Genomic DNA, 14,945 nt, shown 5'->3' on the forward strand with positions numbered 1-14,945 from the left:
GCGGGGCTGGCACCCACGGCCGGCGCTGCCGGGGCGCCCCGACCGGCCCGTCCCGGGGGCTCGCTGCTCTCTCCTGATCTCTTCCAGACCCTTCTCCCGCTCCCAACTGCTGTTTTCGCTCCCTCCCATTCCTCCCAGTGGCATTTTCTTTGTTTGATGAACGCTGTTGTGTTCGAGGCGCCTCTTTGAGCGGGGCTGCTGCACCTCCCTCGGGATAGGCAGGGGAAGCGAGCGGCTCTCCCGGAGCCCCGCGTCCCGGCGCCATCCCCGCGCTCTTCCTTCCCCCAGTGCCCAGCAGCAGTGCCCGCCCTCCGGCCGAGCCCCCACGGCTCCGCCGGCACCGCGCCGGCCCGGAGCGGGACGCGCCGTCCCCCGCAGCCCAGCCCGCGCCTCCTCCCCCGGGCGCGGGGCCCCTGTGCCCGAGTCGTGCCCGCGGGAGGGGGTGACAGCAACATCAGGTGCAGCCGGGGCCAGCGGCCAGGGCAAGCCCGGCCCCCGGCTGCCGCCTGCGCGCTGAGCGGCTGTGCCGGGCCCGCCCTCGGTAATTGGGAGGAGCCGGGAGAGCAGCGGGCTTCGCCGGGGATTTCCAGCCCGAGCGGGCGGGAGAGGAAGTGCGGGGCGGGGGGAGACGGCGCACAGCGGTCGGGACTTTCCGCCGGGCTGGCGGTCGCCTTCGCCCGGCTCCAGCTGCCGCCCGCCGCCCCGCTCCCCGCACACGCTCGCAGGTAGGGCGGCCGCGGGGCTCGGCTCGGCTCGGCTCGGCTGGGCGGCGGAGAAGGAGAAGGAGGGAGGGCGGGAGCTTCGCTGCCGCCGTGGCGGCGGCTCCCGCGCGGGGCTCCGGCACCGGCCGCGCTCGCCTGCCCGCGCTCGGGCGCTCCGGGCAGGGGGACGGGGCCGGGCGGGCGGCGGGAGCCGGGGGCGCTCCGGCGGGGGCACTGAGCGCTGACCGGGGCATCTGCTGCCAGGCAGGGGCCGAGCGCGCTGCACCCGCAGCCTGTGCCGGGACCTCGGCGGCGGCCGGTGCCCGGGGATAGATCAGCCTGCGGCGGAGCGGCGCGGACTCTCCTGCCCGGACGCACTCGCACTCCAGGGCTTTGCAGGTGCCCCTTTTCTCTTACTTATTCCTGCCTCCCCCTTCCCTCCCCTGCTCCTGTCGCTCTCTGCCCCGCTCCCCGCGGTGCGTGTGCCTGTGTGGGGAGCGGAGGGAGGCGAGGCCGGAGCGGAGCCGGGAGCCGCGGCGGCGCTTGCGGCGTTTGATGTGTCGTTTGAATGCAGAAGGCTCGCTCGCTCCTGGCTCCCTCCATATGCAGTGCTGGGGGCGGGCCGACGGCCTTTAAAGGGGCATTGCCGGCAGCGCCGCGCCTGGCGCGGAGCGCGGTCCCGGCTGCGCGTCCCCCCGGCTGCCGCTGCGGCGGAGCCCCCGCCGCTCCCCGGCCATGGGGCTGCGCCCGGAGCCGCCGGAGCTGCCCCTCGTCGGCGCTCCAGGAGTTGTATTTTCGCAAAGTCTGCCTGCCTGCACCGGCGCTGCGCTATCCCCGGCTGCCTGCCGCGAGCGGAAAGAAAAGTGTTTTGTTTTCACGCCATTCATTTCGTGCGCTGATTCGCGACGCCGCGTTTTAGCGCGTTGAATGAATCGCCGTGTTGTAGGTCCGAAAAAAATCATGAATGTTTAAAAGTTTATACTGAGTCATTCCTCTGCAGATTAACCTATGACTGACTCATAATCTGAGAACTGCAGTGGCTTGTAAAATAGGAAGGTAAGGCATTTATGTATTAATTTATTTGTGTCTTTTTGAGTGCCTGAGATCTGAATTACCAGTAGAAAAACAGGAGCAATTGTATTAATGTTAAGAGGCATAATCTCATGTTCTGCCGATCAGAGCTTGTGTGTGACGTGACAGACTGTATGTGCTCCTCCGCGTGGATCTTTACCACGCATTAGGGCATCTTTCATCTTTTGCTGTTTCTGTAGTAGTAAAATGTGGGAAGTTCCAGTGATACAATTTGAAATATGCTGTCTCTGGGTCTGTGACTGCTCTAGCTTGTGAAATCTGAGCCTTATGTACTTTATGTTGTAATTTACGTGTTTTCTATTTCTTGAGTAGAACGGTGTATTTTTCCTTGCAGATTTGTCCCATAGGATGCACGTAGCATTATTGAGCACTAATCTGGACTTGCATTCATAGACTGGAAAAGAGTTTAATGCATGATGTGAAGGTGTACTAGCAGCGTCTAGCTCAGACAAATGAAATAGTATAATTTGAAGTAGGTAATAGTAAAAATCTGCGTTTAAAATGGCTATTGACTTGCCTAGAAGCCTGTATTAAAAGGCTGCACTGATGGTTGTTCAGACCTGGAGAGACCATACCATGTACTGCATGTTGTCCTTTTAAAAGAGCCATTGGCTCATACCACGTATGGATTGAAATCTAAATACTATTTGTGGTGATTAGGGAGAGGGCTATTAATTTAAGGTGAGAAATACTTGAACATTTGGACGGAATCAGTTTTTTATGGCTGCACTGGGAAACCCCTTGTCATAGAGCTTGGTAACGGAAACACTGATGTATCATGAGCTTGGGCATTGCAGGCAGGCAGCACTTGGGGGTTTTAAAAGTTGGGTTGTTCCAGCGCGAGAATGGTAGGTGTTTTACTGAAATATGACTTGGTGAGTTGCTTCTAATAATAGCTGGACCTAGAGTATAGAATCATAAAGTGCATTCAGTATCAGTGCAAATTAATTCTAATCCAAAGGGGGTGCTAAATGACTCAGTCTTTAGGCTTTCCTGAACTCCTCCTGTAATTAAGTTTGATGATACCAATTTTGAGAAACCATTCTTGCATGGGTTCAGAGAATTTGAGTATCGTGTAAGCATATTTACTGTTGATGCATCAGTGACCCAAGATTATTTATGAAGTCTTACTAGTCCATGTTAACACAGTTTGTCTTTTAAATGATCTTGGGATCGTGTTGTATTTTAGGTCTTTACATTGTTCTTGTCCATAATGAATGCTTCAGGAGAGAAGAGGAATGGCTTCTTGGTACTAGAGTCCAGCTTTTCTTTAGTAGATATGGCAATGCTGAAAATACAAAAAGCCAAAAGCCTTGATTTTTGATTGGTAAGCAGCTGATCATAGTTCTTCTTCAGATGAAAAGGCAATTTAAAAATAAGAATGACTTAAATCTACTCCAGTACCCTAAACTGGCCTTGTGTGAATAGATATTGTAAAAATACAACATTCTCATCTCTTATCTCTTAGATGATGTAGTTACTGGATTTTATTAGTTTCTTTATAATGATAGTGTTTCTTAGTTGAAGGTGCTGCATCTTATGATGTGTGAAGATTGCTCATTAGACATTGGTTTCTGGTATCTGTATACTGGTGCACAGTTCCTTTAAAGAACTACCAAGGCTTGAGTTTGTGTGTGTTTGTTTGTTTTTTTTAAGCTGTGGAGACTTTCTGAATAGAATGCTTATATTTGAAACCTCCTTGATTTTTTGGTGTTTGGCTTACAAACGCCTGAAGTGGTTGGAGAAATTGGAGATTTCAAAATGAAATATGGGGAAAAGAAGCCGAGGGAAGGAGAGTTGTGTGGTTTTGTGCAGCAGAATAAAGGTGTGATTACAGCACAAGAGGGAGTGCTGTACTTGCACCAGGTTTTATCTTAAACTTTTTAACCTGTGGTGGTGAAATGGTGCTGTAGAAACTCCAGTAGTAAAGGGCTGGCAGAGAGAATATAACTGGTTTCCCATTCTGCCTGCTGGAATTCCATGCCCTCATAAATGGATAATTTAAGGTGAGTATATTTAGTTTTGACAAATCACAAATGTTTCAATTTTTTTCGGTCTTTTTTCTTATGGCAGGAGGAGGGACTAGAGAATTGGGAGAAAAAGGAATCATTAGGTGCCCACAGTGTAGGAAGATATGTTCTCTCTCTCTTTTTGTAAAGAGAAAGAAGAGAAAATGAAATAAATGCAAAAAAGCTCTCAGGATACCTAAAGGAAGTAAGGAAAGTATCCACTGGAAACATCTTAGAACTTAAGGAGAAAATGAAGCAAAAGGTGATTTGTTATTGAGAATTCCATATGTGAGTGGGAGAGGTATTTACATAGTCTTTGGAGGGGTGTTTGTTTTCTTCATGTAGATCTTCTCTTCTGGAGCCTTCAGGGAAAAATATCATTGCCACTGTGACTTCAAATTGCTACTGAGTGTTGGCTTTGTAACTGGGTTAACAGGGCGAGTGGCTCTAAAATTATATACAACAACTGTAGGTCAGTAATCCTCTCCACCCCCCAAAAAATGTTAAGCCTTTGATTTCCATGCTGTTGTTCTTCCCCGCTGGTTTGCTCTGCATGTATAAAATGTGATTTCAGTAGAATTTCAAGTTCTGCTGTTCATCCAGTCAAGGCAGCCTGGGAAGCAAAGTCTCAACATGTTTGTGTGTGCAGGAGTTCAGTATTGTGTGTGTGTGATGGATTCCATCCCCTGTTCGCTCCTTCTACTGAAATTTGGGGTGTTGTGTCCTTGGACATCAAGATTTGAATTTTTGCTGGTTGCAGGCATTAGAACCTCAGTGGGCATAGCAGGAATGCCTTAAGTTGGAATATTTCATAGTTCTGGTATTATTTTATATAGTTTCATACAATGTTGATTTGTAAAATAGTTTTCTTTGATGTGTAGAGGAAACATTCTGTAGATTATTTGCCATGATTGCTACTAATTCTGTAGTAATTTAAATGCTCTGAAGTGAATCTTTTCATGCACAAATAGTTAACGCTTTTCAAAAAATATTTGTGAAAGAAGTCATGAATCTTCCATTTTACATGTTTTAATGATGACTGTATGGTAGCTCGTAATTAGAAAAATTTAACATTTGGAGTAATACTGGACTTTTGTCTCATGTTTTGGTTTCTGCATTAATGTGGTAAACATATTTTTGTAGATAAGGTATGTACATGGAAGACAAGCTCAAAATGCCATGAGTCTTTACAGCTTTCTTAAGTGTCTAGGAAAACAAGTAATTTGGATTTCATCTGTCTTGAAAAGTGTGTTGTAGATGCTAGTGTAAGATAAGTGCCTTCCTGGCTGCCACTTTGTTCCTGCAAGCTTTGACATCTATCGAGAAAGAGAAGATGATCCTCTGCAGGTGCCAGTGTCAAACCAGGAGACCCGGAGGCTGGGCTTGGGCTTTCTGGCATTCCTGCAGATGTGTGTCCTAAGCCTTCCAGTCAGGGCCAGACCAGCAAGGGGCTTTGATGTTGAAGTGCTGAGTGATGTGACATCATGTCCTAGTCCCAGGGGCAGAAGGGGGATTCCAGTCCAAGTTTCCTACTTCCCTGGGGAGCATTCTCATCATCAAACCACAGGCCAGTTGAGAGTAGTGTCACTTCCTTCTCTTGAAGCTTTTTGCCATGCCAGGAAAAATCAAAACTCAGTGTGCCTAAGAAACAGAGTGAGAGGAAGCATGATGTCTCAGTCAAGTGGTTAGGACTTTTGTTAGGATTAGCAGGATGAGTAAAGACTTAGTCTGCTGATGCTTCATCCACTATTTTGTTTATTGTTTTCTCATGCATTTGAACTTGCTGCTCTTCCTGAGGTTATCAACCTTGTCAGGATGTTTTCTTAAGTGTGGAACATGTGCTGGGAAAGAAAAGAGAAACCTGGGTGTTGTGCAGGTTTAGGTGGTAGTTATTTTCAGAGCTGGGGTTCTCAAAATAGCTTTGCTGCAGCTAGTGGCTTGTTTTGTGTTTAGCTTCTTGCTCCATACACAGACCATTTTCCCAGTCTGTAATAACATGGGAATAGCGGTACTTTCCTATGATCTGAGGACATAAAAATGATGAGGTGCTGAGACCCAGCAGGGCAGTGCAAGCGTCATCTGTTGATAAAGTGAGTGAATTGCAAGTGCTGAGTGGAGGCATCCAGCCCTGGCTCTCTGCAGAGCTGTGCCATCCTGCACCGTCAGCATCGTGGCACAGGAAGCAGTTCTTGCTGTGCTCTTCCATTGATGCCCACAGCAAGCATGCGCTGCTCTCTGAGGCTGAGTGTACAGGACAGAATTTGTTCAGTGGTAGTTGTTCCCATGTTTGTACTTGTTTCTGGCTTTCTCCTTTGAATGTTCTAGAAAAATATCATTTTTTTTACTTATTTTATGGAGCCAGCTTGCATGGTACTTGTGCCACTTTGTAACAGCAAAGCTCAGCTCATAAACCAAATTTTAACAATGTGAATGGATTTTGTTTTGTAACCTCATCTCTGTATGTTCGAGAGAGAAAGAGATAATTAGAGCAATTATTAGAGGTTTTTATAATGAAGATCTTGTGTGCTGCACCAGATTGACTGTGCCCACTCTGTGTCTTTACACAGAGAGGAACCTTGTGAGAGTGGGTTGGTTGGTGTGTTGAGGCTTGTAAATTAATGACTCGCAGATGTAAGTCTTGATTTTTGCACAGGAAGTATAACTTCATAATTTTCATTTAACTTGTCCTTGTTTCAATCTCCTTCAAACCATCCCAAGTGACTCCTCTTCCTGCATTTAAGCTCTTCAGTTTCCAATGGATTGCTCTTGTCCATGCTGTGCTTCTCTTCCATCATGTTTTTCCAAACTGTATAAATGCTCCTAATTTCTCCAGCTGGTCCTTCTGATTCTTGGAAGTGACTTATTTTGACCTGCTTTCAATCAGATTTCTCGCAATTTTGGAGTTGCTAGTGGATGACTTTTATTCCAAGGTGGTTTTGTCCTTGCACTTGAGTAAAGTAACTGCAGTCTCCCCTTTACTTCCATTTAGGTAATTCTTTTTTTTCTTGAAGTACCTGTTTCCAGGATTGTACCTATTTTCACACTCTGGCAAATAATTTCTGTCTGCAGAATCCACTTTTCTTTGACCTCTCTGTAGCCACCTGCTTCTGTGATTCCCTCTCTGCCCCACCTCCCACTCCAGATGAATTAACATACTCTTCTCTTCCAGGTCACCAAAGATACACTGCAGTGTACCCCGCTGTTGTCTGAAGTACCTGTGCCTGTGATTCTACACTTGCTCTTATTCCATCCTTTGCACTGCCTTCTGTTCACCTCAAGGATGTTGTGCTTGGGAATGTTTCTATCATTCCAGCTGTTGTGGTTGAATTTGGTTAGGATACCAGTTCTTTATTCAGTAGATAAAGGTAAAAGTCCGTGTGGTTGTAAAATGCCATGTTCTCAAAATGTTGCTATTTGGTAGTTTGAGTAGGAGGAGGTTGAATACCTAAATAAATGAAGACTGCTGAGTTGCATGTGTGCCTCTCTAGCAGTTTTGGAACCCTTTGATGCAGTAGTATTTTCATTGCATTCTCCAATTTAGTATTTTGGTGGGGAGCAGGGAATAAAGGATTTGTGCTAACTTCATTTGAAATTAATGGCATGCAGTATCCCTTGAAGTCAGTAGTATCCTGTTCTCTGTCAGGAGCTGAATCATGTTTCTATCTACAGAACCTGAGCATGCTATAGTTCAGATTAGCAAATACATCTCACTACTCACCCATGGTGTCAATATGTGATGGAAATGCCAATGAATCCTCTGCTGTAGTTCAGCTAGTAGATTTTGCTGTTGTGTTGCTCATACTGTTTGGCAGGTGGTTTCTGTAGCAGTTTGGTTTTCAGCATGGACAGAAGAATGCTCTTGCAATGTCTAGGAAGATAAAACAAGTTTATTATTATTTGAGTATTGAATTTCATCAGATATTTTTCACTAGTTGGCACCATAAATTTCCCCTATTCCTCTTTCCTTCTTGCAAATTCCTGAGAACTGCACTTTCATTTTGAAAAGGATTGTTTAGACATGCAACTTTCAGTATTTTAGCCAGTAACATCTTGAGGGAGTTTTGGGGAATTCACTCTTTTGGTAGTTTGTGTGGTTTGGTTGATGTTTGGTATTTTTTTGTTGTTGTTGTGTCGGGGTTTTTTTGTTTGGTTGGTTTTATGTGTGCTTTTGTTTGCTTTCTAAAGACAGATTTAGGACAAGCAAATAAATATCTACCCACTGCATTCTGTGTATTTTGCAGAGGAGACGCTCTCAAAATAAATGAGGAAGAAGCTTGGAATTATCCTGTTTGTGTAAATAAAGCTTTTAGTACATGTAGCCAAAGTATGATGCTATAATTTTGCAGAATTAATGACTAAGATTTTGGTGGTGTTTTTGTTTGTTTTTTTTTTTTGTTTTGTTTTGTTTTTTTTGTAATATGAACTCTCAGTATATTAGTTGACTCTTTTGAGATGAGCTTGGGCAGACAGACTTTGAAAGTCCTCTGTGCCATACATAAAAAGGCATTTATTCCAGAACAAGTGTCCATGTGCTGAGTTAATTGGAAAAGTTCAATGCAGTTGAACCCTTACTTACAGTGTTGTGAGTTATATAATGAACATGGAGAACAAAAGGCATTGAAGAAAAACTGACTTCTTATGTGTCCAGTTATACATAAGTTCTGTCATGTCTGTTGGCAAGAGATAAATGATGGATGTTTACAGCAGGCATCATGCTGCACACTTTATGATGCTTACAGTAAATTGCTGCACATCTCCCATAGGGTGTTTTGTAGCAGGATTGCAGCCTGAAGATATCTGGGAACGCATAACTTCATAACACCATTTTAGGTTGGGGTTTGTCAGTGTTCTGTACACTTCAGAGGTAGTGACATTTCTGTTTTCCTTTCTGAGGGCAAGTTGGAACATGCCTAAGGTAGCTGGAATTGCTGCACAGTTATTGTTGTTTGGGGGTTTTTTATAAGTTTCGAACTAAAATCATCCTAAAATCTTATCTCCTGGTTAAACAAAGGTCTTGTGTACTTAAGAAATTTCTGTATGAATGTAATGTGGATGTGTGCAGAAAAAAGGACCATGATTGTCTATGGAGAAATGGTTTGGCTTCTCTTGTAGCTAGTCAGATTTTATAGGGTAATAATTAGGCCATGTGCTAAAGTACCAGTTTTTAACACCTCCAAACTCAAATATTTGTCATGTTAAAGAAGGGGGAAAACTGGTGAGCTCTCCATTAGGTGGTGCTGCTGGGATTGAAATATTTATATACTCAATAGAAGCAGGCTTCTGCCTAGAACTATTTCCATGTCTGTATTTTTCTTTTTAAGGTCTTCTCTTTGTTAAAATACACTTTTCAAAGGCAGGAATACTTGCTAAGGTATAGGTTTTTTCAGTTTGAAGTGATTAGATAAAATACCAAAAAGACAGGCTGTCATCATGGGAAGGAGGTATGGAAGGAATCAATCATATGCTTTTTGTGTGGGTGATTTAGATTTTAGCAGCTGCCTCTGTTGTAGCTCTCATCTGTGCAAGTGTTGACTCCATTATGTTCATACCCTGCTGCCATGTAGATGAGGGTACTGTAGCATTAAAGAACTGCAGTCTCAAGAAATATTTGATTTTAAAATCCCAAAATTAATTAGACTATTACAGCAAAAACGCTCTTGTGAATCTTTTGAGTTCCTATGATCTCCTTTACCCTGTCTACTAGCATTTCATTTGAAAGAGCTGTGTTGTAACTTAAACACATCATGATGGTATTTCTTTGCTTAAGCCCTGACTGACTACTGACTTTGGAAAAACCTAAGGGAACAAAGAGGGTGCCTGCACACAGAGGCACTGAGTACCATCTTAAATGCTGTAGGTTGTCCCCTGTGGTGTGAAGTTGATGCTCAAAAATTGAGATATGGCTAAACTCTATCTGCCAGTTCTACACAGGACTTGGCATCTGGAATTAGACCCTTGTCCCCTGTGATTAGACCCTTGACTCTCTCTGCAGTAGTTAGAGCTGAGATACAAACTAAATTAAAAGTGAATTTGTTCAGTACTCCTTGCTGGTAGGATTGCTTCAAAGATAGCAGAATGAGGTTGCTGAGGTCTGTGAATTCTCCCACACCACAGGGCTGTAAGTAGAAAAAAACCCCAAACCTAATTTTTAGAAATGGTGTTGGCCAAGAGCAATCAAGTAGTCACAATAGGTTCTCTTTTCATTACAGGTAGAAGTATTTTTAGTGTGATTTACAGAATCAAGGTAACTATAACCAGCTAGCAAAAAAAGTTCAGTAGCATTAAAAAGCACTGAGCAAGAAATGCAAGAGATGCATTTTTTCATGAGAAACTGAGACTAATCCTATTTTCTTTCTTTTGAAGAAGATGTAGCATAGCAAAAATCCACTTCTTAGAATTAGAAAGTTTAAATAATTTCAGATCTAGCAGCTGGAAGCCTAGCTTAACAGTCTTGACCTGAGTTTAACAGCTGTTGAAGTGGTGTGAGAGAGCCAGTGGGTGTTACATGCTCTCTTTCTGTTTTCAAAGGGAAATAGAGAAATTTGCAAAAATCTTGGTTGGCTTTCTAACCTTGGCCAGGATTAAAATGTGTGATTGTCAGATGCTGTTAGTTCCTCAAAATATAACAATAACTAACTAATATAACAGGTTCAAGTAATAGGCAGGGGGATGATTCTTCTTAATCATTTATTTTGGAATAACTCAGTATGATAAGTGGAAAATGGACAAATTGTTGTGTGAGAGAACTTGGCCATTAGTGTTTTATCAGTTTGCTAATAATAACTTAGAGCTGGCTAATGATGACCCTTAAAGGGGCAATTAGAAGATAGCAGCTGTGATATCCAGCCATACGACGTCGTATCAAATGTGAACTTGTCATTCCTTGGTTACGTGATTGGCTTGGTGAGTGAGGCCAAAGCTGGAGGTGGAAACCAATCAGGAAGGAAGAAAATTGTGCTTGGTCAGCTTGAATAGAATGCCTTGATTCTGACATTGTCCAGGATGGTGTATGGAGAGAAGGCTAATAGTATTCTGCGCTGTCTTAGTAGATACATAAAAATTAACAAAACCCAGCCTTGCTTCCTCCATCCTGCCTTGAGTTTGAAGTGGTTAGGAGACTGACTCTGTTTACAGGCTAAGATTTGGAATTTAACAGGATTTGTCACTGCTTTTTGCTCCAGATTGAGGAATAATTGTTGCTCCTACAGCCAAAATGGCATCCAGCAGCATATCCCACTGTCGTGTTGATCAGAAAGGATGTGGTCAGGACAGAGAAGAAGTGACAACATACTGTAGTATATTGAGGTTGTGTCTTGTTTTTTTTCAGGTGAAGAAGATAGTGAGGGGAGGCCTAGGGGGAGTGATAAGAGCAGGGTTGTGATACACCCACCAAAAATGAGTGGGATGGCATATTTCTGCTTTAAAAAAAAAGTAAATAAATTATCAAACACGAGATTTTGCATTAATGAAGGATTTTATTTGCACAGCTATCTTTTGAGAAATGACTACATGTCCCATGCTCCTGGGCAAGAATTTATTGATGTGCAGGAAAGCTCTTGATAATAAATATGAATGGCTGTCCCGAGTTATTAAATGAAAAGCTAGAGCCTGATGTTAAGACTAGATGAAATGTGTCAGGTTTGATGCTGTTACTGACACCAAAATGAAATCATGTATCTTCCTCACTCAGAGTCAGCCCAGAGCTGCAGAGTACTGGAACTCACTTTAAACCTAGTTTAAATCACTGCTGAACATGAGTTCTATGCTATATGGTATTGTGAAGTGAACTGTAAACCATGATTTTGTCAAGACTTTAGGTTTGGGTTTGGTTTTGTCCTCTTTTGTTTTTTGGGTTTTTTTTCAGTACTGCAAGCATAGTAAATTTCAAGGAAGAGGTGGGAAGGCCAAATAAGGATGTACCAATATCTTGATGTTGTAGTCAGTTACCAGGGCTGAAGCACCAGAGCCTATTACCAAGTGTTACATACATTGAGTAAGATAGAAACAAGAGCATTTAGTGAGTGTTTTAGTAACATTTCTGTATGGCCTTATTCCCTGTTGGAGCTCCCTGAGCCCATATGATGCATTCCTTTAACTGATGTCTCTCTGTTCTTCTGGTCTCTACTCATTTTCCTGTAAATAGAAATATTTTTAAGAAAGTTTTAATGTTCGGATACAAGTGACTTTGGAGATGGTGTTTCCCTACAGCTGCCTTACTTATCCAGATGTTCACTGCAGGAGTAAAGAAGCTAGTGTACAATGGCTGTAAATTAATACAGAAGAGTTCAGCTTCCATTGTTCTAAGATGATGTAGGCTATTAATCTGTTCTCACTAACTAGGGTAAGCGGTGGCTTGGGGTCATTCTTTCTGCAGATACTGTGGTCAGTCAGTCCTCTTTGACAGTACCACAGCTTTGCTGTGACTGTGGCAGAACTAGTCAGACAATCCAAACTGACTTTGGAAGAGCAGGCAGTGTGAGAATTGAAATGAGGTTGGTGAATTTTCAGCATTACGTTAACTGATAGAACTGATCTGCTGCCGATACTGAATGAGGGAGAAATGTCTGGGGGAAATAGATGTTGGAGTGTTCACATGTTAAACCAGTGACCACTGCCTGCAGTCTGCCCAGATGTAATTGTTTCTGGTGGCTGCCTAAACACAGAAGGCGTCAGGGATGTCTCCAGTGTGTACTCAGACTTGGGGGTAGTTGGACTGGAGGTGTGATGTCTGAGGGGCCAATGTGCCACACAGGGCACTTAGTCTGCAGGCAGAGCACTGTAGAAAGACACAAGTCTCCATTACAGAATTAAGAGTCTTTCAGGTGTGGAGTGGTGTTTGGCCTGCTTTCATCATCTCCTTTTTCTCATTTGCCAGAGGCCTAGAGCAGGGGCTGTTCTACAGGCTGGAACACAGCTGTTTGTTGCTGCTGCAAGGATTTCTTTTTCTAATTCATCCTTTATCTCTGCTCTAGTTTTTTTTATATAGTATTTTATTTCTTGTGTGGTTATTTTGTTTTGTTTGGAGTTTTTTTACTAATTTGCACTGGGAGTGTTTTTGTTTCAGATTACTGTTCTGAGATTCTTCCCTGTACCATGTGGAGATACAGCATTAGCAAAGAATTACTGAAGCTTCTCTGCCATTATGTTCCTCTCTGAATCGAGGCAATGGGTTTTATGGTGCTACCTTAGCTTATAAGAGTAGCTCCAAGGGTTCTGAACTCAACAGGGCCATCTTGCAAAGTAGCAGATTAAGCTTGCTCCAGCATGATTTCCAGATGTTTAGCATTGTAGGAAGAGCTGTGCTTGCTCTTGAGATTTGAGTGGAAGACCTGAGGCAGATCCACAACGCCAGTATTTTTCTGGCTGTAGTTTTTTAGTGAGGCCAATCAGGAGTGCAGCCTGCCAGTTCATGGGGGATGAGGGCTTACATCCATGTGTGGGTAAAGATGGTGAAGTCCATGTAAGTACAGCACTGTCGAGACTGGCCAGAAGAGGCTGGTTGCAGGTGAGGAGCAGTGTTCACTGCCCCAGGAAACAGCTGTGCTGCTGTTTGCTCTCTGTGTGAGCTGATGGACACATGGGGAACTGTGCTGAGCACCCAAGAGAATGCTTTGGTAATTACCACATATTGCTTTTTACTTGAGCAGTGCAGCAGCATTGCTGGTCTTGGTCTGTGTGTTGCAGGCATAGAATTTAGGTCTTCAGATAAATGGGTGCATCAGCAGATAACAGAAAGGAGCATCCTTTGTTTTCTGTTCTGCATGTGCTTTTTTTTGTCTTTCTCCATAATTACAGCTTGGGTGTGTTGGGCAGTGGAGGCAGCCCCCATCACTAGGTTTCAATTTAAAAAGAAGCATATAGTTACTTGAGTCAGAAGAACTTTCTCATTCATTCTTCTGTTACCATCAACTGGCTTTTGCTGGTAAATCCATAGGTAAATTGTTTATGAGAAGAAAAATGAGATGGGATGTCTTGATGTAGAGTGGGGGATGAGAAGGTTTCAGTAGAACAGAATACATTAGAAAGGATTTGCATCACCAAAAGCAGATAAAAAAACAAGAATTATAGAAACAGTTGTTCATCTATTGTGTTATGGAGTGCCAGCACTGAGAATTGGCTGAATATGAACTTGATTTTCTGAATTTGAGCTTCTGATCATGTATCCCCCTGAATGCTTTGTGGCCTGCTAGGAAAGTTGTTTTGCACTGTCATGATAATAGAATCATACTACTACAGTACTAAAACAAATGTGATCTCTGTGCTTTTGAAATTTAACACAAAGGCTTTAGTTTATGAGTAGGTTCGTAATTTAGTCTCTTTTAGAACTCTAATCCTGATACTTGTGCATGTATGATCCATGACGTTAATTGAAAAATATTTAGTCAATTTCCAGCTTCCAAAAAGTTGTGTGATGAAAATGCTTACTAGTAAGTATCATTCAAAATATTTGAAAAGCAGCAACTAAAATATAATTTGCATTTTTTAAATTGGTGATTTTTAGCAGATTAAGAGGAATAATGTAACCTGTGAAATGTTTTGAATTTACTTTTCAGTTTTTAAAGATAATCCTTAAACTGTTATCAGCCCTCTGAAGACTGAGGAAGGATTCCTTCATTTAAGCCACTTTAGTTTGAGTAAACTGGATTTTATTTTGTAGTGGTGTTGCAGCATATTTTCCTTGTTAAAAGAAGGAAGGAACTCCTTTCAGTTCTTTATTGACTGATGATTCTTGGCTCTCTTATTAGCTTTTACAAGTAAAGTGAAAATGGAAGAACTAAGATGCTATCATGCTTTCTTGTAAATACCTTCTGACTGGCTCACTAATTTTCTACAAGAGTGGATAGAACTGGTTCCTTAAACTACTTCAGTTCTTAGTGTCACAGCTCAGAAATGGCGACAATGTGCTAACCAAGATTTTATGCTGGCTAACATGTTTTAATGCCATTTGGTGGTAGTCTAAAAGCTACCTCTGTTTCCAGTGTTCACATTTCCATCCTTTAATATCAGAGTGTAAGTCTTTCCTGTGCTGAGAAGGTTGAAGAGCAGTAGAGCTGTGTTGAGAAATGGAGTGTCATCTCAGATAGTTTCTTTTCTTGGTTTTGGTTTAGGTTAACAGAAGTATCTTTACATCTGCAGTTTCTGG

The 14,945-nt window shown here is 43.1% G+C and overlaps 1 protein-coding gene across 6 annotated transcripts in view; it reads left to right on the forward strand.

Annotated features, from left to right (window-relative positions):
• Positions 1-699: 699 nt before the first annotated feature.
• Positions 700-14,945, forward strand: part of TRAF3 (TNF receptor associated factor 3) — a 69,882-nt gene continuing 55,636 nt past the window's right edge. For all 6 annotated transcript variants that reach the window (XR_008483775.1, XM_054286929.1, XM_054286933.1 and 3 more), the window contains exons 1-3: positions 700-725; positions 966-1,100; positions 1,702-1,757. The gene's annotated coding sequence lies outside the window, so the exon portion shown is untranslated. The remainder of the gene's footprint in view (positions 726-965; positions 1,101-1,701; positions 1,758-14,945) is intronic.

The sequence above is a fragment of the Melozone crissalis genome, unplaced genomic scaffold (assembly GCF_028551555.1).
Source record: "Melozone crissalis strain CALT ecotype California unplaced genomic scaffold, PUWL_Pcris_2 ptg000056l_1, whole genome shotgun sequence".
Classification (NCBI taxonomy): domain Eukaryota; kingdom Metazoa; phylum Chordata; class Aves; order Passeriformes; family Passerellidae; genus Melozone; species Melozone crissalis.